Source organism: Eumetopias jubatus, unplaced genomic scaffold (genome assembly GCF_037043125.1).
Source record: "Eumetopias jubatus isolate StellerSeaLion01/CBP00866 unplaced genomic scaffold, mEumJub1_p1.0 scaffold_3, whole genome shotgun sequence".
Lineage (NCBI taxonomy): Eukaryota > Metazoa > Chordata > Mammalia > Carnivora > Otariidae > Eumetopias > Eumetopias jubatus.
The window spans coordinates 97,790,774-97,817,995 of record NW_028274809.1 but is presented as its reverse complement, the minus strand read 5'-3'; positions in this window follow the sequence as shown (position 1 = coordinate 97,817,995).

Sequence of the window (27,222 nt, the reverse complement as noted above, 5' to 3'; positions counted from 1 at the left end):
TAAGAAAACTGGAAACTATGTCTTTTGCTGACCATTAGTTCAGCATTGTCTTGCAATCCACCATTACAGATATTGGCCAGCAATGTTTTAATGTTCTATATCCAGTTAGATGTTAACAATGGAGGGAGAAAGTCATTATTTAGCAGAGCCTTGGTGATATACTAGAGAACTTCTTCCCTTGGTCAAGGCAACCGACTACTTAGTTTTCTCATGTTAGACAGTTATAATTGTGTCAATTCTTATTACTGTCTTAAAAATTTCTTGCAAAGCTCGAAAGAGAAAAAAAGCATGATACTACCTCAAAGCTAGGTACTCTTAAGGTAAGACACCTATGGCAGACAACAGCCTTTGGGTTGGATTATGAATCTGCACACTGCTTTAGCTCCAGAGGCTCACATTGAAGTCATATTATGAGTCCATAAAGAACGGCTCAGGTTGGGGTAGCCTTTGGCTGCGAGACTCCCAAGTCCATTCCATGAAAACATGTGAGGCAGGGAGATCTCAGACTGAATCCTATTTGTGGTTTTCAAGGTAGGTGTTGTCAACCATCCAAGTCATAAATAGAAATTTTCAAATTAAGGACTTGATAAACACAGGCATGGGGTTCATTTCCAAAGCCAGGACTTGACCAAGCTGCCAAAAATCAGTCGGCTCACAGCAAATACAGAAGCAGTTTCAGTCTGATTGTGCCAAATATTAGAAGTTAATAAAGTTGCTTCAGGACACTCTTCCTATGTCGTTTTGTTGGTTTGGAACAGTGTTACAGTTCTCTGTAAACACACAAATTAGTTGTTCCTAACCCACTCACAACTGCACATTTTCTTTGTGAGTGATTGTTCCTATTGGAGAAAAGAAGCAAGCCATGACATGACAAAGAACCCTGACATTTAAAATCATTCAACATGGGGCACCTGCATAGCTCAGATGGTTAAGCATCTGCCTTTGGCTCAGGTTATGATCTCCAGGTCCTGGGATCACCGGGCTACCTGCTCGGCAGGGAGTCTCTTTCTCCCTCTCCCTCTGCCTCTCCCCCTGCTTGTGCTCTGTCTCTCTCTCTCAAGTAAATAAATAAATAAATAAATAAATAAATCTTTGAAAAAAAATCATTAAATAGGATGATACCAAATTCAAGATTATTTGCCCTTAAGAATAGTAGAAGCAGACAAGGATTGTACACGACTTTCCCTTTTCTCTCCAGATCTCTTCTCTCAAGGAAATAGAAGCTTTTCCTTCCATTTCACCATTCCTCTTTCCAGAAGTTCAGATTCATTTAGCCAAGGCCATTTTCATGTTGACTTCTTTTGTTTTCAATTGTACCAATTCTTGTTTCTTTTGTAAAATATATATAAATTATATAATGTATATATTATTATTATTGTTATAATTATAATGTTACAATTTTTCAAAGGTTAAGTTTCTCAGAAATGTTCACATCTATGATCTTCATCTGTGAGGGCTGACATCTTTTTGCATTATTTAAGTTTCTTATAAACTACTTAATGATTACATTGACTGGGAAAAGCAAAGGTACCCTCTTATATAAGAGTAACAAAAATTATCCTTCTACCTATCATTTTTTTCTAACATAAACTAGTAGTACATATTATATCCAGTGACTCCCTTAGGAAATTCGTGTGAACTAAGATTTCTTACTACAAGCCAAAATATTATTAAGGTAGTATACATCTAGAAAATTTCAGTTTGGACAAGAATCTGCCCAATTGATAATCAGAACATTTAAACCTATATATTCCAAACTGGGCTTAAGGAATCAATATTGCCTAAAATATAAAGTCAGTAAAAAAAAAAAAAAGAAAGAAAGAAAGAAAGAAAGAAAGAAAGAAAAGAAAATGCCTGGTGTGTTTTAAATTAAAGAAATTAAAAAACTGCCTTTGACCTCTATTTTATGTAATTTCTATTTTCTGGTAACTAAGTCAGAGAAGAAGAAAAAAACATTAAGAAATGGTGAATGTCTGAGCTAATGTTTGCATGTCTTTTGTCCCTCAATCATCTTTTAAATGGATGTACTCCCCACCTTCTTAGGCAATTTATAATGTCATTATTATATCTATATACTACAGCCTATGACAAAGAAAGTAGAATGTGATTTACAGGTAGGGAGATCAAAGAATATTTCAGAAGTGAGGGGATATGATTTAACTGAAGAGCGACAGATGATTACACCTTGCCTCAAGCTACCTGTGATATTAAAAATAAATTAAATCCCTGGAAGAAAAGCAAAGCCATTCAGTTTCCACACCCGTCCATAAGCTTGATGTTTATTACTTTTCACTAGCAGCTTAGAGAAATATCCTTACATAGACTGATTCTTTCAAAGCTTGAAAGAGAAGTCCTTTGTGAGGTGGGGTCAGAGCAATCTTTCCAAATAGCTGAATCCTGGAATTCCTAACCTTTCTACATCCACATGTTAAGTGTATGGTTTCCGTTATTTATATAAAAGTGAGAGATTTACCTATTTGGTTTTACCTGCCAGACTTGCAAATTTATACCTAATTTTATTCTAAAAATGTATACAAGAAACAGTACCTTATCAAGTACATGAAACAGGAGAGAAAATTTATACATGCAGTTTACAATGAAAATGGACAGAGCCTGATATGTTCACTAGAGGAAGGATGGAAAAAGAACACTGATAACGTTTTCAAGGTTTGTCTCCTCCTCCTCCCCCTAAACAGGCACAATTCTTACAATTGGTTTTAGAGAAATGCAGAAGATTACATGAAGACCACTGAAGAAAAAACATATAATTTTGACTCCCTTGACAAGCTTCAGATTGGCTGTAGAGGTATGTAAATTAGTCATGTGCCTATGTTGATTAGGGAGATAACACAATTCTCTCTCCAATATCTTTATTTTTGTTTAGACTCTCTTTAAGCAGGAGACTAAATTTTAACTTACCTATTAGAAAGGATATCTAGAATTCACTTCCTTTGGGAAAGGGAAAATAATGGCATTAATAAATTCAATTCAACCGAAACATATTAGGTCAACTACAGTTCTATGTATGAAAGAAACAGAGTTACTGAAGGCCTACAGTGCTCACTCCCTAGTATTTCAGAGGGTGGAGTCAGAGCAATCATATTGTTTATCGATTGCTACAATAATGTTGGATAGCAAACACATCTGCTGGCCAGCTGGTGATCAGCTGGTCCAAGATGGCTATGGTGGAGATAACTGGGACAATGTGGTTCTGCTCCATGTGTCTCTCACCCTCCTGCAGTCTAGCCTAGGCAGGTTCTCATGTCATCTCTTGTCAAAAGGCAAGAGCAAATAAGCTTCAGTGTGCAAGGGCATTTCCAGCCTCTGCTTGCATCATATGTGCCAACGTGCTATTAGCCAAAGTGCTTCACGTGGTTGAACTTAGAGTCAAAGTGAGCAGATACCACAAAGTAACACTGCAAAAGGAAACAGGGAGGGATAATGAATTTCAGTCTAACAGTTTTTCAGTCTAATGTAAAAATTGTACACAGAAATAAATCCATTGTGGTAAGTACAATAGTAGAGTTGACTATAGAATTCAATTTGTAAAACTGTTCTGGCATTGGAAGAGTCTTTCTGGAGCAGGTGATCTCAGAGGAACTGAGACATAAAGAAAAATGATCATTTGCCAAGGAGATAAGGGCATTTCAGATATTGTGAATGTATTGAAAGTGAATATATGGAAAGAGTATAATGAGTAAGTGGAACTAAGGGACAGCATATGATAGTATCAAATGCAGATATGGATGGCAAAGATAGCCTGAGTGTTGAGGATCTGAGTTACAGAAAATTGGGAGTCAAAGCCTGGGGAGCAGACATGCCATCGTGGATAATTCTCAGTGAAGTAGGTTTTAACAAGGTCAGGAGAAGGGGTGAAGTGAGGTACCCAGAGGGCACCGGTCATATGAAAGGGGAGAGATAGATGTAAAAAGGCAGCCATGGAAGTACCCAATATAAATTCTACTGCTTCACAGTATTTTTGAGACTTAGTCTGGAAAATGGTCATTTTGAGTTAAAAAAATCATATATAAATATATATATATATGATTTTTTTCCCTAGGTAATTTTCTCATGTAATTTGTGACTACTATGCTATCCTACATAGTAATTACATTTACTTCACAACTTCTATCCAGAGTTTTAATGCACTATTTCAAATGTATTAAAAATTCCCTTTTATGTTTTATACATATATGCTAACCACTAGATTGTGTGGAGCAAAAACAAAAACATAAGATTGTGGGCGCCTGGGTGGCTCAGTTGGTTGAGCGACTGCCTTTGGCTCAGGCCATGATCCTGGAGTCCTGGGATCGAGTCCCGCATCAGGCTCCCTGCTCAGCGGGGGGTCTGCTTCTTCCCCTGAACCTCCCCCCTCTCATGCTCTCTCTCTATCTCATTCTCTCTCTCAAATAAATAAATAAATAAATAAATAAATAAAAAACATAAGATTGTAAGTTAACAACAATAACAACAACAAAACCTAGAATCTTTAGACAATTGGGATTTTTAGCTTGGTTTAACACACACAAAAAATCACTGTCCTAAAATAAAGCCTAAGTTAGTCTCATAAAGAGTACATTTAATTGAGAAAAGATGAGGGAATAAAACTGCAGATCAGAAACATGGAGTGATACTTCTTGAGAAGATGGGGATGAGGGATATGGCTCCTCAAGAAGGAAATGATGAGATTGATGATTTAGCTGTCACAGAAATATTCAGAGAGTCAATTTGGTCTTCACTGTGCTTAGTAATTGCTTCTTAAAATTCACCCCCATGTATAGACCCATGTGCACACATGCATATGCACACACACAAACACATACAGACAGATAGTCATACAACCTGTGAGTAGATTAAAGGAAGATAACATAAATGATCTGCAAGCACACGCATACTATGCAAATTATAGGCACAGGGTAAAATCCGGCTTTGTGTAAAAAGGAATGGACACTTACATTAAAGCATTCATCACATTGTATAAACACCAATAAGAATTCATCCAACGTCTACATTTGAGTTTACAACCTAAATATAATAGGACAGTACCGCTTTTAGTTTATTGATTTTTTTTTTAAACTTAAAGGTTTGAAAATCTGTGTGTATACTTATCAGAGTTTGACATGGAAAACCCTGAAGGGTAGAACAGTCATTTATTGGTTCATCCAGGTAATAATAATAACTGAAAAAGGATTACTCACTCTGACTGTACTAAGTACCAGGAATTTCACAACCTCACTTTAGGAACTCTCTGTGGAATAGAGAGAGTAGATGCAACTAAATGGTAGACTGCCATTTGACAAACGGAATATGAAGCGCAGGTTCCAGGAACTGTATGAAGGAAGCAGTGAGCGATTCTTTCTGCAGTTGTTCTTATTGTTGTGTGTGAGGTGTCACGGAGTGACAACTGATCTAAGAAGTAAAGGACAAGCAATGGAGAAAGAGCCTCTCAAGTGAGGGAGAACTAACTTGGGTGCAAATACATAGGCATTCGAGGGCAGGAAATATTCAGAGAACTGCAAATAGCTGGGTGCAGTTGAAATCGTGATTGAAAGGAAAAGCAAAACTGGAGAGGGAAAGGAGACAGGGGCCCCTTCTTCCTTGTGGAATTGTTGAGATGGTAACACTCAACATAGTCCACAGGTGAGTGCTCTGTAATTAATGATAGTATCACATCCTTTGGATGCCCTCAATTTTAAAACTCTTCTTAATTACTTTTGCTTTTTCTCTTTCTTTATTGTTTTCCTCTCTAAAACAATGTAGTCATCAAATCCTGCTCAGTCTTCCTTTAAATGTCTCTTGCATCTGCTGTTTAGAATGGATCTGAAACCTGTTATTTATTTTTCAGATGCTTCTCAGTTACCTGGGTGCAGAAATCTCAGTGTTGTGGGGTGGGGAGGGCAGTCTTAATTATGGTTCTTTGGTTGAAGCAACAGAGACTGCTTCTGGCTAGCATAACCCAAAGAGGGATTTATTGGAAGAAATAAATCAGAGTAAGTGTTAAACAACTAGCTGGTATAAGGCAGGACCTAGGTTGGAACTGGAAGCCGCAGCAGCAGGAGTTTGTCTAAGTTCTCCATAGGAGGCTGATATTACTGTATCTCAGGTTCAAAACTTCCCATCGGGGAGCTCTGAACAGGGGGCTAGGGAAGGCTATGTTGTGACCAGGCAGATGGCTAACATTTTATTGACTACAAACAAGAAAAGCCAGATGAAACTATAAGCAGATTACAGAAGAATGTATTTCCACTCTGGGCACTCACAGTAGTTCTAGGAGGACCTCAAAAAGTTCCTCTTCTTTGGCACTTCTTTATTTACTCCACTATGATTCCATATTCACCCCCGCTTCCACAATAGCTCTACGCTGCATGAGTCAGTTTTTTGCCCATTGATTTTGGATTCATATTTGTTATATTTGACCTGGTTTTCATTTCAACCACGTTGTGGTGGTCTGTTCCTGTATACCTCTATGGTCCATTCCTTGTTTCTGCTCCAGCGAGATCCCTGCCCATCTGTGGACATAAGCATAGGCAGACACTGTCTTTTGGTGTTTATAGTAGTCATTATGAAGCCATCATACCATTCCTCCCACCTGCTACCTTTTTCTCTATGCTTCCCATGCTTATCTCCAAAAAGCTCTCAGAATGCTTCCTTCCCTCTAGTTGAGGTATCCACTTCATTTTCCTTGTATTTGCATGACTTATTCTAGCCCCAGATAATTTATTTACATTCATCAGGCCTATAATGCCTTGTCCATAATAAATTTTCTCTCTTTCTTCTTTTAATACTTGCTAATACTTTAATCTACCCCCTGTTGTTGGCAGCCATGGAGTTCAAAAAAGGGAACATGGTGTTAGCACTAAGATGGAGGTTCATTCTGTAATGTTGTGGTAGAAATTACTAATTATTACCCATATCTGTCTCTGAATTTCTGTGGCTACTCAAGGAAATTATCCTTCTTTATTCTTCTTTGCCTTTTTCTTGAGTGAAAAACCTATGAATAATTTTGGCTAATGGCTTTTCAGGGGAAGTAACTTTTACTCACTTGTAGGTCAATGCCTTAAAATACTGGCGTGAAAACTCCAGAGTTCTCCACCTCTCTCTTGATGATCAGGGAGTCTTGACTGCTGAGCCGTGACTGAGAAGACAGCTGCCCTGGACAGTTGGCCAGGGCTAGGGCAGACTTTGGGATAGAAGTATAACTTTCTTGCTTTAAGATACTGATATTTTGAGGTTAGTATTTTACTGCAGCCTAATCAAGTCTATATTGACTGACAAAAATATGAAGCATCCTTAACAGTTTCCAAATTATCTCAGTGTGTGTAACTGTGATTTGGTCTTACCTGTTATTCATTTATGGAGGTTTCATAAAATTTCAACAAATGTATCCTGTGATGTACAGAAAGTTTATTAAATAGCACATGGAACAGACATGCCATTGGCTGTTTGCTATTTATAAATGTTAAGTGCTAATAAAACCTACTAAAATATTTTGTGAATAACGAAGACTTTGAGTCCCCACAGAGCAAGAGAAACAGTGATGAAATGTCAGTGGCAATGGTGCTGGAGACAGAAAATTCAATGCATTATTGAAGGCTAGGCTGAGGTCGGAGAATATGAGAAAGGAGTAGAAACTCTCTCCCGAAAAACACAAGATGTTAACTTCAAAGGGATGCCTGAACTCTGACCAGAGAGATTCCCAAATCGAAAGTAGTCAAGGCTCTTTTATAAAAAAAAAGTGTTGGGAGGAAAAAGTAAAAAGAATATTGCTTTACATACTTCCCATACTTGAATGGGGAAAAGGTTATTAATAAAAGGAAGTTATCAGGTAACTGTTGGGCATAAAAATCATTATCTTTTTTTAGAATAAGAGTAATTTAAGTTTATTTACAATAATGAAAAAATCTGAACAAATATCACAGCTATTGATAAATACGACATATGGAAACCAGGAAATTAGAGAGTCACAAACTTAAAGTCAGGAAGGTGGTTAGATAAAGGGAGACTGAAGAGAGAGAGCTAGGTAGATAGGTAGACAGACAGACAGACAGGCAGACACACATCTTCAAGTAATTTTTTCTCACATTTCCAACTGAATTTTAATAGAGTGCCATCACAGAAGATTTAGCATCTCCCTCACCAGTTTCTCTATGAGATTGTGTTGAAAGCTCTATTGTTAATATGTCCAAACTCTGATTATATGTTTATACGTGTGTCAGTTTTACAGAAAAAGGAGCTGTTTCTTCTTATAAAACTTCAGTCTATTTAAATTGTGCAACAAAAGAAAACTAATTAGTTTTGGTACAGGAGCATTAATAATTAATGCAGGTTTGTTCAGCTATTCACCCTGATAGTGACTAGTTCAGAGAAAGGAAGGAAAGACAGTTTACAAGAAAACAGATACCAAGGCAACACATCACTTGTGATTATGAGAATGGTTGTGATAGAATGTAAAAGGAAAAGGGAAGGAGGAAGAAGAGAGGAGGAAGGGGAAAGGAGGAGGGAGGAGGAAAAGTCATACAAGATAAAAGTCATAAAAGATGCATGGTAAATTAAAGAAGTTGGATCTGCCAGTCTCGAACTTGATTGATTTTGATTTAGTACTAGGAATGATTACAATGATAAACTTCACTCTTATATTTCTGAAAGCAACCAAAAACTCTAGCAGTGTTTATAGGGAAAACATGAGCGTTTTAAAAAAGAATTTTACTAAAAAGCCTATAGGATCAGTATGTGAGGGAAAAAAAATTAGTTGCAAGTAGACCTCTGATTTGTTCTAAACTGCTGTCCCAGTGGGAAATATTACTTTAAATCTTCATGGTGATTATGATTTCAATAATGGACCACCTACAAACTAATCTCCCCTATGTCAGTTACTCAAATAGATTTTCTGTACCTCCATTCGAATGATCTTACATGAATCTGCGCCCTTTACCACTGGGCTGCAACAATCTTTCCAGACACATACGCTGTCACTACCCCCAGACTTAAGCAGCAATCAATTCTTCATTCCTCTGTTCACCTTCTCTCTCCTTCTGAAGCATCTTTCACTCCCTCTAACTAGTTCATCCAGTTCATCCTACCAGGTCCAGTTCATACGTGATCTCCTTTATAAAATTTTTCTCAGTGGAGAGTGAAGTTACAGGAAATAAATAAATACATAAAGTATAAGAGAGTCTTGCAGAGATCCATAATGATACTGCTTCATAAGTGGAGAAATGTGATTAATGCCAACTGCAACAATGCTAAAAAAGAAAAAGAAAGGAGAAAAAGAAACATAAAACACCCACTGCCACCACCAAGCCCCCCAGGCATAATAACTATTCTGGTATGTAGCTCTCTGTCTTCTCTCATCACAATCTGGTTTGTAATACAATTTACTCTATGTTTGTTTTTACCACTACATCATAATCTTTTTAGGGAAAATTTATTGCTATAATCTTGCTATACCTTTTATATGGCAGGTGGTTGTTAATAAGTATCTTTGGATTTGAATTGATCAATTCACCATCAACTCAGGCTGAAGTTTGCTTGCCATTGAAGATGAGCAAGTCTGAAAATGTCACAGGGATTTTAGATCTATCTCAATTATTACAAATTGTAAATATTTATTTGGGTCAAACAAAATGTGAGAAGCAATGTATTTTGATAGACAAAAGGACTGATTATCAACCACACAACTTAACCATTAAGAGGTTATATGTGACCTTTCTGCAGAAGTATCCTCACAGTGACATAGAAAAAAAGCCAGATTGAAGCTGACAGATGAGGAAGTGTAGATAAAATTGGTGGTGTGCTATGGATAAAGAAAAGAAGAGAAAAATGACTGTATCATGGGGAAAGGGGGCCAAGGAAAGATTTTTTTTTTATTAAAAAGCATGGTTCTGAGTATGAATGCATGCTCAGAAGGTAGATCAAATAGGAGTGCATGATGACAAAAAAATGAAGATTTATGGTGAAAGGTCCTGAAGAATCTGGGACCAATGTACTAGAAGAAGGGACAGTCTTGGCTTTTTGCCATCTCTTTCTCACACAGACAACCTTGGAGCACTCAAAAAGCACAGTCTTGGTCCAGTAGTAAGAGATAACACCCCAGGAAGACACAAGATATCTCTGCCTCTTTCTACATGAGAAAGATTAAGGTCAATTCCTACTAATTTCAGCATTAAGAAAGAGCTTGCTTCATAATTAATTTCCATCAAAAGTAAGGGCAACTTCAAAGAAATGCAGCCTTTCACTTCTTAAACGCATTAGGAAAGATAACATTTTGAGAAAACAAATGGATTACAGGGACAGAAATAAAATAATAGAAGAAAAGAAGGAAGGAAGATAGGAGAAGAGGAGAAATCACAGAGTGAAGTTGTACCAAGTTATAGAAACACTTGCTTAATAGTGGAGAGGTTATATCAAGTGTAAGGTCCTTGAAAAGAACCAATTATTTAAATAGGTGATGAAATCTGGGTTGAAGAGAAGGCTGGGAAGTGAAAGCCATGGTGAGTATGGGAGATAGTGTCTAGGGCACAGAGTGAACAAATTTGAAGATGTAGAACAGAGATGAAGCTGGAAAAACGTTCTGGCAGTTTTACTGAAGTATAATTTGCATACCATAAAATTCATCCGGGTAAGTGTACACTTCAGTGAGCTTTTGACACTTTTTTTTTTCCCAAAAATCCTTGAAGGCAATTAGAAAGTCTGTCCTACAGCAATGCATTTGTAAAAGTCAACTTCAGACTTTTTGCAGATACTCTTTTTTTTTTTTTGCAGATACTCTTAAATGCCTAGATTCTCATTACCTCTTACTATTTAATCATGCTATTTATTTGTATTATTTACCTTTTTGCTGTTAAATGATGAGTTTGGCAATTTCATTGTTATTTTTATGGACTTGTGTTCATTAATAAGTTGCTCTTTAGATCTGGTGGGTTGTGGCAGTTAGAATAAAATCATGACCATGCTCCTGGAGTAGTTTGCAAAGATTCTTATACTCCCTACATAATTTTATCCAGAAAGGGTGTATGAGATGAAACTTCGGGGAGGGGCTATAGATGATATTGGAATTCTGAAAAGAACATAAATGCAATGATCTCCTCCTTAAAATCTTGCTAAGTCTTAATTGAGTTTTGTGGTAATTACTACAAACTCAAGACCCAGCCCAAACTAAAGGAAAACCTACACTTACAAACAGTGCCCATTTTGACGTCGGTTAATCACACATTTCAACACTTTTAAAGGTTTCTGGAATAGGTTTACTGGACTTTAAATGAAAGGAAAATACCATATAAATATAACCTGTATTAAATTGCCATGTTTTACTACTTAATTATTTTAACTTCCAAAAAGACAGGTTCATTTTTAACAAAAATTATTTTGGTTGCTGCTGTAGATTTATCATCTCAAATGATGACACACAAATAATGCATAAGCATTTCAATTACAGAGAGTACTTAACCATGTAAATTGACAGCCGTGTCACAGAGTATACCTTTAGTTAATCTGACACTGAGGATCAAGGCATCCTTATTTAAATTTTCAACTTCTGAACACTCAGAATTATATGTATTTATTTTTTTTAACTTTTTACTTTTACAAATCTATTTTCCTATTTTAATTATGGCCATGTTTTGACTAAATTTGAAGACTATCAAATACAATGTGCATTTTCATAAGAGGATAAAACTGAATATCACAGACACACACAGAGTTATTCTTTTACTGTGTCCTCATCATTTAATACATTCAGGTGGTTCAGCTCCTATATGACTTCCTCCAGCCTGTCAGTGCTAATGAACATGCAAAGAACATGTTCATCATCCATGGTCTCAGTCATGGGCTATTCTTTTTGACCTAACTCACCACCAGTTTCATTTATCCAACTGACATTTACCCTTCTCCTTACATATGCCAAGTATTTAGTTCAGCACAGCCCAAATGAGACAGAAGGGGACCCTGCCCTGATGGAGTTTACAGTCTAGTGGAGTAGACAACACACATATAATCAAATAAGGAAGGAGGAGAATTTAGACTGTCACAATTGCCATGAAGGAAATAAATAGCGTGGTGGCAGGAAGGAATTTAGGGCCCCTCTTTTAAACGGCTGCCCAGCAAAGCTTTCTCTGAGGAGGTGATACTGAGTGGAGAACTGAATAAGACTGAGGTAAGCATTTGAAGGGCTTGGGAAGAGCATTCCAGACAAAAGCTGGGGGGGTGGTGGAGGGCAAAGACCCTAGACAAGGGAACGTGTAGGCTCATTGGAGAACTAGTAAGGGGACCGTATAACTGGAAAGAAGGAAGCATGGGGCGGGGAGGGGAAGTGGAATAAAAAGGAGATGCGGTTAGAAAAAGGCAAGATGATTCAGTCATCAGGCTTTGAAAAGGAGTTTGGATTTTATTCTAAGGTCTACTGGGAATGCACTGAGTTTTGTGTTTCTCACTAAACTGGGCTTCAAGCAGGCAAGTGATATGATCTCATTTCTAATTTAAAGTTCTCTGGAGTGTGTAATGGAGCACAATAGGGGAGGTCAAGAGTGAAAGCCACGGAAATTTACATACAGTGGTGGCCAGGGCTGTGTTCTAGAGAGGACAGGTTCACACTTTGGGCTGGGGAGCTGGAGAGGGGAACTAGAAGAAAGTGGCTACCTTCTACCTTCATTTTCAAAGTGAACCTCAGGGCTTCCTAATGGCTCTGATGTCACAGCAAGGAAATGAGGGAAAGGGGAAACTAAAAGAATGCTAGGTTTTTGATGACAGAAATGGTGCCTGATGTGGTTTTTTTCTTCCTTTTTTACCCTTTTATTTTTTGTTCATAGAGAAGAATATAGGAGAACAACGTGTTAGACAATGCAAAGGTTATTTAAAATCAATATTTTGGAATCATTTGTAATTGGTAGGTCTTTTCATTACAAATGACACATTTTTAAAAGATTTTATTTACTTGTTTGAGAGAGAGAGAACACAAGCACGGGGAGGGCAGAGGGAGAGGGAGAAGCAGGCTTCCCGTGGAGCAGGGAGTCCAACATGGGGCTCGATCCCAGGACCCTGAGATCATGACCTGAGTCGAAAGCAGACGCTTAACCGACCGAGCGACCCAAGGGTCCCCAAATAACACATATTTTTATCTATAAACTGATTTTTTTTTAACAGCAGTTTTCCTGTTTTCATTCTTAACATGCCTGTGGGACTGATACACTCTGCTGACTTGCGGCTTAGGCCATTTTTTCCTTTTCTTTTTGCTCAAATGTGTTATAAACTGTAGTCACCTTAGATAAGATTCCTCCTGGTTCAAGATGGCCTTTTGAAACCAAAGACAGAAGTCACAAATGTGTACTAGATTCACTCCAAAACCCAGGGTTTATATTTTAAATGAAATATACATCTTCTAACAAAAATGCGAGAACAATGAGGCTCTTAAAAGAAGACAAAGCATCAGTGGTTTGGATAAGAAAGCTTATCCTTTTTGGTATTAATTGTCTGGCAGGAGTTTAGAAGCAACCAGCTACATCTCTTTAGAGTTTAATGCCAAGTAGCAGCAAAATTGAACCAAATCAGATTTATTGGAGTCGCTCTATTAAAGTGTTAAATTTAAGTAGAGGAATCAGAATTTCTGTCAAATGGGTTTCTTGTCGCAAATTAAAGTTATGAAAAATCTAGTCCCTCTGTGTCTGCAACTTCATATGTCACTTGATTCCAAGTGCCTAATTCAGTCACTTAAAACTAATTTGTACAGAGAGGCTGTGTGGGTTAATGGTTAACTACCGGTGGAGGGACACTATCTGGGCTCACACTCTGGCATAATTCCCTAGTACCTTTATGGCACTTGGGTAAATTACCTAGCCTCTCCGGGCCTGTTTCTTCAACTCTAATATGGGCATGATAATAAGATCAAACTCTTAGTTTTGTAAGAATTGAATTATTTAATATAGGTGAGACAATTTTAAAAATGCATGACTGGTGAAAGCTTACGGTTGACTCTTGAACAACACAGGTTTGAACTGAGCAGGTTCACTTACATGCAGATTTCTTTTATATAAATACAGTAGAGTACTGTAAATCTATTTTCTCTTCCTTATGCTTTTCTTAATATTTTATTTTCTCTAGCTCACTTTATTGTAAAAACACAGTATATAATGACATACAAAATATATGTTAACCTACTGTTTATGTTATCTGTAAGGCCTCCAGTCAACAGCAGGCTATTAGTAAAGTTTTTGTGGAGTCAAAAGTTATACGTGGATTTTCAACTGTGTGAGGGGTCGGCACCCCTGACCCCTGCATTGCTCAAGGGTCAGTTGTATTTTTTTTTTCTCAACTCTTTTAGTTATTCAGTCTCCTGGGCAGCTCCCTACTCAATCGTAAAATTCATTGACAGCACTCAATTTTATATAACCGATGAACGCTTTTAACCATGTGTAAAGGCTAAAATGACCTTAGGGGAATGCAATTTATATTATAATGGCTTAATGGAACCAATTATATTATATCAGCATAAAAATTTTTAAATAGAAAAATGTACTCACCAGTAAAAATGTCCCATATTTCAGTAAGAATGTTCATATGCCAACTGTTTATTAGTCAAGATTTAAGAAATATTCACCAGTTAGTATTAAGTTTTATGATTTTTAATTCAATATTCATTAATGAGTTAATTCAGAAGCAAGAGGGCCTTTATAATATGACATTTAATTATAAGATAGCCTTAAATATAAAGCATCTAGTAACTATGTCAAATTTTTCAACAAGTGTAACTAATTAAATCTTTCTAGGGAGAAATTGTATCATCTGGTAACTCTGATTTAAAATCATGGAAAGGAAATCTCCACAGCAATGAAGACCATTTTCATTCTTTTCATATTCAATTTTCATATTCACTTAAAAAAACACAAAATTAATAATCAAGTGTATAATGCATCATTAGCTCTGAATAGTGTCATTAATATTGTTTCAAAGAAAATGGGTTTTGATATCAAACCTAAAATCACTGGAGGAGAGTTAATATATAGAATTAATATTTTAGTAGGACAATAATGCTTAAGTAATACAAATAATCTTTCAGATTTGAAAGTTGAATTTGAAAAACTGTGTTATATTTGAGGTAAACAATTTTTTTTATTTTTCTTAATATTTTGTTATTTTGCTGAAACTTCATTAGTTTTAAAAGAAAGCTTATGCTTACTACAGTAAGTCAGTTTTATTACAACCATCCCTATCACTAAAACAATAAAATGTGTGGGATGAGTACGATAGGAAAATTATAAAAGGTTTTATCACAATTTACTGGCTCTGTTTCTGTGAGATTTTTTTTTTTATAGATCATTATAAACTTTGTGTTCAGAAGGAACAGTTGAAGCATTTCTACAATAAATAACTGGACAAAATAGATCAATAGGGTATGTTAATGGTCTACAATGTTGTAAATTAAAATCTATTTTAGTTATAATGCCTAAAGTTAGTACTTTAATGTATTGCACTCTCCCTGCAAAAAAAAATTACATGTTATTGACAGTTTTCTTGATATGACGTATATAATCAATTTGACTGCCTATGTCATTCAATTGGGACAAAAGAATGATATTACATACTTAGATACAACTATATTCATTTAAATATTTTACTTGAAATAAAAAACAATAAGAATAATATATTGTTCTATACTATGGAATATAAAATGTTATTGGCATTAATAATTACAAATATAACACGTTCTAAAAAAATTAATAAATAAAAATGTTAAATTCTCTCACTTAACCACCCAGTCCAATTCCCAAAGGTTATCATAGTTGACAATTTGGAGTGTACCATTTTAGACCTTTTCCTTACACTTATAAAAATATATGGGCTCATAAATATATATTCATAAATGTATATATCTTTTCTGTATAAAAAATTATAACAGTTCTGTTATCTTTCAACTTGCTTTCTTCAGTAAAAGATAAATTTTCACATAGAGTTTCTTACTTTTTAATGATTGCAAGTAATCCATTCTATTGATTTCACATAATTCATGTTACTAAAGATTGACACTGAGGTTTCTTGCAATATTTTACCATTACATACAATGTTGCAGAGGCCATTTGCACAGACATTGAAGCACGGGTTGAAGGTCTTTGAAGAAGTAGAATTAATGAGTAAATGGATTTGAGCATCTAAATTTTTGAGATATACAAATTGCTTTCTGAAATGGTTGGGCCAATTTGCTCTCCTATCAATAGTGTATGACAGTGCCTGTCTTCCTCATACTCTCTGAAACACTAAATATCATTTTTCTTACATTTTATCAATGTTGTTGGTCAAAGTTTGCTGTGTCATCATTGTTAGGACTTGTACTTACTTAATTTGGACTGGGATTGGGTTTGGGCCATTTGTATTTCTAGATTATGGAATTTTCTAATTATATTCTTTACTCATCTTTCTATAGCATCCTTTTGTTCTTTCCAAATTCTAGGAACTCTTTATAAAAGTGTGGCTTCTCTTTTGTGTTTAATATAAGTTACAAGTAATTTTCCAAATTTGTCACTTGGCCCTGAAATTTGTTTATGGAATCTTGGTATCTGTAATGACTCTTAACCATACTTCAATGTCAGTGTCATGTAACAGTGATATTTAAAATGTATTATGAAGGGCACCTGAGTGGCTCAGTCTGTTAAGGGTCTGTCTGCCTTCGGCTCAGGTCATGATTTCAGGGTCCTGGTATAGAGCCCCACGTTGGGCTCCTTGCTCGGCGGGAAGCCTGCTTCTCCCTCTCCTTTTGCTGCTCCCCCCATATATCCTTTCTCTCTCTCTCTGTCTCTCAAATAAATAAAAAAAATCTTTAAAAAAACCCAAAATGTATTATGAGTCATTTATAGATATTATTAGAAAGCATAAGATTTGTGACTATATTAACTTTTATAAGATAAATAAGATGAGATTCATAGTTATTCATATAATATTACTCTTTCTACTTGCTCCTATATGTTTTTCTAGATACTGGGAATAAAGCAATAAAGCAGACACAAAGAAACATACTACATTCACATCACTGCCCTCATAGAGGGGCAGCCTGACTGAGGAATCAGAAAAATGATAGACGAAAAAGGAATAAAGTTACTTAAAAACAACAACAAAAAACAAACAAAAACCTAAAAGAGATTATCTTCATTGTTGATTAATGGAGATTTTAGCACACACAGACACTATTAGGCTATATATTAATAATTAGAAAAGACTAGGAAAACTGACAAAATTTTCTTAGGAAGAAATAAATTGACATTTGTGCCAGAAGGCAGAAAGTTAGTGTGTTTGATTGTGCCTACCTATATTATAAAAGAAATTTATCTAAACGCGTAGCTTATAAAATTAAAATTACATTTTATAAGTTTTAAATGATTCTTCTCTACTAGTTTTCTTTTTTTAAAAGATTTTATTTATTTGAGAGAGAGAGTGAGAGAGAGAGAAAGCATGAGCAGGGGGGAGGGGCAGAGGCAGAGGGAGAAGCAGACTGAGCAGGGAGCCCAATATGGGATTCGAGATCATGACCTGAGCAGAAGGCAGACACTTAACTGACCGAGCCACCCAGGCACCCTTCTCTACTAATTTTCTAATGTATTTACCAATGTAGCTAATTAATTTTTGTTTACCACTTATTCTTGAAAGTTTTTCATGTGGGCATACTATAAAAATTTAAAATGTGCCCTAAATAAATCTCACTTCTGACCTCTTGCAGAGTTAAGTGTATCTTTTGTAATAAAAATTTTTTAAAATGTGAGATTATATATCCATAATATGTACACATTAAGTATGACTGAATGTTTAGTAATTACCACCCAGTATCAGGTACCTTCACTCAACTAGTGATAGAAATCCAAGATAATTAAGTACAAATCCATAGGTAGAGTTGGGAAAGCCTACTAAACAATAAACTCAAATAATAATAAACATGATAGGGGAAAAATATCAATAATACAAATGATAATGAACATCAAAATTAATGGGGAGAAATGATGGGATCTGTCATATAATTAAAGATAAAAAATTATAAATGACACATTCAAAATAGCTGTCTTGATTATCTTGGTTCTCTTTCTCCATGTGCATTGTTAGCATTTCAATAAAGTCAGATAAAGAAATTTCCCATTTTAAATATCAGAACTGGAATGAATCTCTCTGCACAATACTACTGAAAAATGGCTCCAAAATCCAATTGATTTATGAAAAATAATTTGTGGGACTAATAAAACTATGTGATGAGATTATTTCAATGAAAGAAAATGCTGCCAATTTTATTTATCTAGGAAACACAGGGCTGTGTTTTTCTCAGTGTATGAACATGACAAAGTGTCCTAGTTGTGTAAGATGAGCCATATTGAATTATATGGTCCAGCAACATGAAATGTCAACAGTGTATTAGGAGTAGATGTGAGGGAATGAAATAATTACAATCCCTACATTGTTGATGATGATGGGTATGTATGAAATAAAAGATTCCCCATTTCAAAAGATTTGCCTTTACTGACTTATTGATAAAATATCTAGCAATGCCATGGAGGAATCATTTGAATATATATCTATATTAAAACATTACTATCATTGTTTTCTGTTTGGAAATAAACCTAATTTTTATTTTAAGAGGTCTTTGAATCTCAAACCCAGATTTGGAGGGTTGAAACTCTATTACCATAGGACACCAGGTAAAAATTAAAAGGGATGGGACATAGTCAAAGTACTTATTTTCTATGAGGAAAGAACAAAGAGTAGTGTTTTGTCTTTTATTGGAGGTTATGTTCTGATATTCTTGGGAATCTCTCTATGTTAAATACCACTATTTTTCATGAACTGGTACTTTTCCTCTGACAGTTTTATGAATAGTATGTTCTTTTTTTTTAAGATTTTATTTATTTATTTGACAGAGACATAGCGAGAGAGGGAACACAAGCAGGGGGAGTGGGAGAGGAAGAAAGGAGCAGGGAGCATGATGCGGGGCTTGATCCCAGGGCCCTGGGATCATGACCTGAGCCGAAGGCAAATGCTCAACCCGCTGAGCCACCCAGGTGCCCCTGAATGGTATGTTCTTAATCTGTAAAGAAAGCTTGGTTATCTGGAGCTGTGCTTTTCAAAGTGTGGTACCCTAGATAGAGAGTATGATCATCAGTGGCCATATTCCAGACTTACGGAATGAAAATCACTTTTGTTGGTGCCCAGCAATCCATGCAAAGGGACTTGTCATGCATATAAAATGTGAGAGCTACCAGCTGATCTCTCCAATATGGTAGCAGCTAGCCACATGGGCTATTCAGTTTTGTATTTAAATTAATTAAAATAAAATAAAATAACTTCGTTTCTCAGTTACATTATTCACATTTCAAGTGCTTAACAACTACATTTAGCTACTGACTACCATGCTAGAGAGTAAAGATGCTGTTGAAATGAAAACCACAGGCTCAGAATGGTGTCTTTCAGGCCAGGTCAACACACTGAGGCTGAATACCTAACCCAACTGCAGTTTCAACCTGTCCTAGAGTAAGGCTTAACCTGCATTCAGGAATTTGTTAATCAACACCAAAAAGGTAATCTGTCACAAGGACTCTCCCCATCCCCCAAAGGAAGATAAAGTAATCCTCCTAATAAGACCTTCTGCCTTTCCACCTAAGGAAAGGTGACCTTGCTTGGAACAATCTTTCTTTTCTTTTGCTAATAACTTTCTTCCCCCACCCTCCTTTCTATAAAAATCTTCCATTTTGTACAGCTACTTGGAGCTCTCCTCTACTTCCTAGATGAGATGCTGACTGATTCATTAATCACTTAATAAAGCTAATTAGATCCTCAAATTTACTCAGTTGAATTTCTGTTATTGAGCAATGCAGAACATTTCCATGACCATAGAGGTTTCTATTGGTTAACATTACCTAGGTCATGTCTGTGAACCAAACCACTGCAGAATTCATCATGCTACCTTCAGTTATTTCAAACCTTCTAAGACCCTCATTCTTTTTACTTTGTTCTCTTTATATCATTTTTGTATGATCAGATTACTTTAGAAACCAGAGAATTGGGGGTTAAGTGTCAAAGGGAAGCAGTTTGAAAAATCTCTCTCTTCCAAATTTGCAAAAAGCAAAAAACCCATCAAAATAAATTGCCAACATTCACCAGCAGCAAATAATCATAAACATCTAAAAGTGGCAGCCAAGTACAGAAAAGAAGAATCTAGAACTGAATATAGCACTACTGAGAAAAGAAAGGGAGTTAGCTAAGTATTCCCAACTTTAATAATATTTTCCAGTTTGGAAAGAGAAATATTAAGAATGCAAGTAGTTACAGGGCGCCTGGGTGGCTCAGTCATTAAGCGTCTGCCTTTGGCTCAGGTCATGATCCCAGGGCCCTGGGATCAGCCATGCCTCGAGTGAGTGGGGAGCATGCATTGAGCAGGGAGCCTACTTCTCCCTCTCCCTCTGCCTGCTGCTCCCCCTGCTTGCGCTCTCTGTCAAATAAATAAATAAAATATTAAAAAAAATTGGGGGGGCACCTGGGTGGCTCAGTTGTTAAGCGTCTGCCCTCAGTGCAGGTCATGATCCCAGGATCCTGGGATCGAGCTCCACATCAGGCTCCCTGCTCAGTGGGAAGCCTGCTTCTCCCTCTCCCCCTCCCCCTGCTTGTGTTCCCTCTCTCGCTCTCTCTCTCTCTGTCGAAAAATAAATAAAATCTTTTAAAAAATATTTTAATATTTTAATATTTAATTTTTAATATTTTAATATTTAATATTTTTAAAATGCAAGTAGTTAAGCAGGAACAACTTCAAGAACGACAACAGTTCTTGGAATTGGAAAATTTTACATATCAATATAGGACTTTGGCCATGACAGGAAAAGTAAAGGGATAGCTGTCTTGGGGGAGCAAGAGGGAGGAAGGGTTGCCTACCTAAGAGAGCTGACTCTAGTTCAAAACATTTAATGTCATTTCAAAGAAGAGAATAGAGCTCTGTGTTTCAGCAAGAATTGGTCTTAGCTTCATCCAAGATCTCCCCATTCATTCCCTATCTTCATGACCCAGGTAGAGAAAAATAGTCTAAATTCAACATCTACCATTTGAATTGTAGTTTCAAGGGAAAAACAAAGGTACTGGATAGGATGACCAAAGTATGAAGAAGAATTCATTCATATTGTATCAAAGTAAATAGAAGGTATGGACAGAGTTGCCCAATTCAAAGATAAACAAAATTTTGACAATTGCATGATAGTTATGCAAACATATTTAAGCAGGGATGGGGTGTGTGTTCAGGGGAACAGAACAAACAAAAGACATAAAACAAAGAAACAGAGGACTCTGCATAAGATAAAAACAGTATAAATATGAATTCAATGAAAAAGGAAAAATACTATGATCATAACAGCAGAATAAAAATGACCAAACCAAATTATATATTAAAACATCTCCACTAATAAATGAATAGAAACCATGATAAATGAAGTGGGGCCTTGACTATCAAATTATTGGCAAGGAGGGAAATAATCAGAGTAAATGCAAAGGAAGAAGAGAAATCAAAACAATAGAAAATGATAGATATGGAAAGGGGACAAAGAAGAATGAATATAAAAATTATTGTTGTTCTCAAAGTAGAAATCCAACAAATGGCATGGAATGGAAAAAAGCACTGAGGAAAGTAATACAAGGAAAAATTTCCTGAAATGAAGAAGCATTGAACCTACATACTAAATAGGCACAATAAATAAAATATCAGGAAAATTTATCACTGAACATTATATATATATATATATATATATATATATATATATATACACACTCTAGTAAATTTTTTATTGAACTTCAAAGATGAGGAAAACATTTTACTATTCTATAGGCAGGGGCAAAAAAGCATTTGTAGGGGAGAAAAATATAGTCTGTTTCCACCCTTCTCCACTGAAATATTCTTTACTAAAAGGCCATGTAAAACTACTTATGAAATTCAAAATGGAAAGTATAATTCAATAATTCTGTTATTTCCAACTGTATTGTCATTGGAGAAAAAAGCAATAGGGAATATTCAAATATTCTGTTCCTCTTCAGGGAATATTGCACTTATGTTCTTGAAAAAAGCAAAAACTGCCCACTAGTGAAATTCAACAAAGAGATAAATTACACAAAAATGGAGACACCATGGTACAAGATCTAGTGGTAAGCCTTAAATCTATTTAAATATAACACTTAGACAAAGTGGTAAGAAAAATCATAGACACAGAAAGCTATATAAATGCTGAATAAAGCAACAAAATCAGGAGGAAAATTAAAAGAAAGAAATAGGAAGAGAAAAAGTGCTAATCGTCATGTCTTTCATAGCAAAGAATCAACTGACACTATAAAAATGAAATGTATAGTTTAAATTAATCACGTTTTAATGATTTTCATACTTTAAAAAAATTCCTGAGCAAGTTTTCCAGAGTTCTTGTAATAAAAAGCATTTATGTAAAGTTCAACAATTTTTAAAATTTGTCTTCAAATTATTTTACTTCCATTAAAATTAAGTCAAGTTTACTTGGTTTATTTTAAATTTATTTTAATTTTCTAATTTAAAATTTAAAGTACTCTCATGTGAAGCAATTGACCACAAGTTTAAGAAATGCTAAGTTAAAATAGGAATGAAAAACGTGTCAACATTTTTATGTTAACCAGAAGATATTTTTACTAGTCACTGTTCACTAGTTATTTGATGTAGAATAAATGTTTTTTCCTTGAGTATATATGCACTAATTGAAGTTCAAAATTTTCCTTTCAAAATAATCATACCACATTGTAGAAACCATATTTTCTACAATTTTCAATTTCATTTTTTTAAAGAAGAGCAACACATTAATATTAAAAATGTTTGCAAAATAGTCTGAATGCAAAGCTTTCTAGACTTTTTCTTAAATCTCATCTGAATGGTTTATAGTTGCCTCTCCCATACTAATTCTACAAAAATTTCTGACAACTTAGTTGTAACATGTCTTTCAAAAACATTCCATTTAATTTTCATAGATAAAATGCATATATATTCAATTTCATGTTTCATTAGCTTATATAATATTTCATTAAAATAACGACTATAACCTGCATACGCAGGTTTGGGAATAAACTTATCTAATTCTTAAGGCAGCTCAACTGGTAGGAATGTAAGTTTATGGTTGTACTAGAGAGGTACCTACCAACCATGAACATCTATTGCCCCATAGGCAATCACTTAAATGGATGTCAGTCAGCCTCCACTGCACTTCTTAGAAAACACAGTGTGTAAAGTATGACCTCATCCTTATAAATTACTTCTTTACTCTATATTTCATCGTACATATACCTATCTAGTCATTCTTCTACCTGCATATACATGGATAGAAAGAGGTTGGAAATTATATTTACCAAAAATTAGCACATGCATTAATATATTCAGTAATATATTTCATTACATTGTCTTTCTAGGATAAATTCCTATCATTTGGTTACTATATTTTATTGCCATATATTATATTTTACTATATGTATTTCTTACTATCATTATACATATTACTACTTATTGACTATAAAATTAAAAATAAATACACTAAGTCACAAAACACAAACCAAAAATGCAATGAAGAGCAAAGCCTGGGGTGTCTGTGTGGCTCAGTCCGTTAAGTGTCTGCCTTGGTTCAGGTCATGATCCCAGAGTTCTGGGATCCAGTCCCTCATTGGGCTCCCTGCTCAGCAGGGAGTCTGCTTCTTCCTCTGCCTCTGCCTGTTGCACCCCCTGCTTGTGCACACTCTCTCTCTCCCTTTCTGCCAAAAAAATAAACAAAATTAAAAAAAAATGAGCAAAGCCTGATTGAGTTTGGGACACTGGGCAATAAGCTATAGCGGATGCTTTTGTTGTGTGATTAACATATATTGACCCCTTCCTCCTTCCAGAAGAAACCTAAGACCTCTTCTCCTCCATAATGGAGCCCATGTGCCCTAACAATTATGTTCCCCTAACCACAGTGAATATTAAATGTGGACATGTGATTTAGACAATACAATCAGGTTAAATCATAGAACTCTTCCTTAATTAGAATACTAGACAGGAACACTTTTATTTCCCCCTCAGCCTTTAGATATATGCAAGAAAACATAGTCCTATTTGCTAATAGAAATCATCCTTCAGCTGTTAGGAAAATCAATAAGACAAAACTGGCACTGTGGGGGAAATGTAGTCAATATTTAATTGCATTGACTCAATGAAGCCATCAAGCCTGTGGCCCCTCATATCTCTAGATTTCTGTTAGGTGAATGAATTAAGTCTTTTGTGTACATACAAATGGATTGAGTAGGATACCTAAAGCACCCTTACTGAGATATTCATTCATTAGTCAAGAACACCAATCCTTCATACTACGTAAAATACAAATTTGTGCTTGAGTATAATTCCAAAATACTTGGGCCGTGGATTTTCCACCTTTGTGAATCTTCAAAACTGAACACTAAAACTGTGAAATCCAGAAGTCTAATCAGAAGTTTCCCTAACTTCAAATTAAGTCATTCAAATTGGTTTTGAAGGTGGACCTAACCCTATGTAAACTAATATTTGTTAGGAAAATGAATTAGAATAAGTTCCAAGCTGATGGTTCTCTAAGACAAGAACAAAATGTGAAGCTCAAAGAGTGAGTCCCAACTAGGAATTGGTTGTGATTACCATCTAAATCAATCTCATTCTATGTGGGATTTTTAACAAAACAGTGAATAAACTGTGAGGAACCAATTATTCATATTAGCCTAACTTGGTTTTTAATAGTGTTCCTATGATAAATTATATCAGTGAATCCAAGTTTGCTGACTTGATTTTTACAGTGGTTTATGATTAGACGAGAGAATGCTCCTCAGCTGTTTTACTACCGCAAATTATTAGTATGAAGAAGAATGAATTACACTTGATTGCCTCAGTATGAAAATTAGATATAAAAATAATTGAGGAAAACAACTAGTTGTGAAGATTGGTTTTCTTCTTAAATAATGAGAGATTAAACATCTAAACAGGTTGTGCCTTAGGGAAAATGGGAAGAAGTCTTAAATTTTTATTCACTGACCCCTGCCTCTTTTTCCCTGTGTTTCTTATAGAATGTCATGGCATTTTCCTCTCCATTTCTATAATGTCTACTTGCCCTCTCCAACTTTTCTTTTTTAGTCACAATATAGCTAGTATAATTTTGTTTATTCACAGAAAACTAAATGAAGGTTGGCATTCATTTATATCTCTGTGTGAATAAATTTTAATGTGTTGCTTCTTCCAGTGGTGTTTTTACATCTAAAGCCATAGCTCTAATAATAGAGGGAGAGCCTTATTTCTTCTAAACCAGATTCAAAATATAAGTGAGTAGGTGGTAGTGGTTTTAAGAGGGTATGAAAACCCTTTCCCAAGGGACCATTAATGGTACCATGTGGTTATAGTCTAGTTTACCTTTTTGCCAAACAATAAGTAAATAGGTAGGTAAGCTAGCAAAATAATTTATGGCCGTAAAAATGCAGTTTCTTACAAGTGGCTAGCATACCATAAATTATGGTATCCAAATGTGACATCAAAATTTGAATAAGTTTCCTTATCTTTCAAATTGAGTGTCAACTTTGTGAAATTGCTATAAACTTTAAATGTGTTAACACAAGTAAAACATTGGGCACAGTGTCTGACATACAGGAGGTACTCCAATTCCACCCTTTTATTCAAATTGAATATATATTGAGCCACAAAACCTGGGTTATACATAAAAAATGCATGTTATAAAATATAATCGTCCAACTTAGCTGGTTGGGTTGTTTATTATATGCCAATGATCTCCTAAACAAATCCTTCCCTTTGCTGTCCTTCAGCTTTCTAGTCTGGGTTAAATGCACATCCTACATGCTAGCTTAATAGCCCGTGTTTAACTCAGCCATCTATCACATGCCTGTCTACTCCATTAAGTTTTGAATCCCCTGAATGCTGAGATCCAGTTACTAGAGATCAATAACCTTGGGATAGGATGAAAGAATAAACAAATTGAACCAATTTATTGCTAAATCCTAATTTAATTTGGTGTGAAGTAAACAAAGCTGCATTAATACATTGCTACTAAGAACCAAATTTGCTAATATGTACAGTTAGAAAAAAACAAATATGAGGACTTCTGGTTAACTGCCATGGTTTTGTTTTTGTTTTTGTTTTCAAAGATTTTATTTATTTATTTGGGGGGTGGAGAGAGAGCATGAGCAGGAAGAGGGGTAGTTGGAGAGGGAGAAGTAAACCCTCCCACCCTCCACTCCCCACCCTTCCTAAGCAGGGAGCCCCACCCAGGGCTCCATCCTAGGACCCCAGGATCATGACCTGAGGCTAAGGCAGACCCCTTAACCAACTGAGCCACCCAGGCACCCCTAGCTGCCATGGTTTTAAGCAAAACTCAGAAGCCTGGATTTTATCCCTTGTCCTGAGAAAATAATATGATGATGATAATCCCAGGTGTTAGGGGATTAGACACTATCTGGCCTACCTTTGATGTATCCCTACTACCAGTTTCTCTTCAGTGTACCAAGACAACATATAACTTTCATCAAATGCATAATGGAAGAGTTTTAGTTTTAAACATAAGAATACTACCAATATAGGAAACCGTTTTCACCGTTATGGGGGGGGTGCTTTTAAAATATGGTTGAGCTACATAGGGTCTGAGCTACTGATATATTGCTTTCATCAGTAAACCCCTGTAGTTCAAAACCTCTGAAAAAAAAAGTTCCCATCATTCCCTCTGTGATACCGTGATGTAATAAGAAATATGTATTTGGTCTTTGTCCCTATTCCTAGCACAGAGATTCCTTATAATTTCCTGAGTAATAAGAGTGAGGGGGCATCTTTTGTTATTCATAATGAGCCCCTCTCAGCCATACCTGAATTTATACTGATGAGATGATTCTTGGTGGGCTCCTAGGTAGTTCAGGATGGGGGCTGGATACCAGAGGAAACAAGTTTGATTGAAGAGTTGGAACTTTCAGCCCCACCCCCAAATCTAGGTAGGGAAGAGAGGCTGGAGGTTAATTATCAATGGCCAATGGCTTAATCAACCATGCCTATGTAATGAAACCTCCATAAAAACCCCAAACAAAGGAGTTTGTAGAGCTTCTGGGTTGGTGAACAGGTCTACATGTTCCAGGAGGGTGGTGTGCCCTAAATTCCTGCACATGGGAACCTTCCAGACCTCATCCTATGTACTTCATCTGGCTGTCCATTTTTATCCTTTAAATATCCTGTAT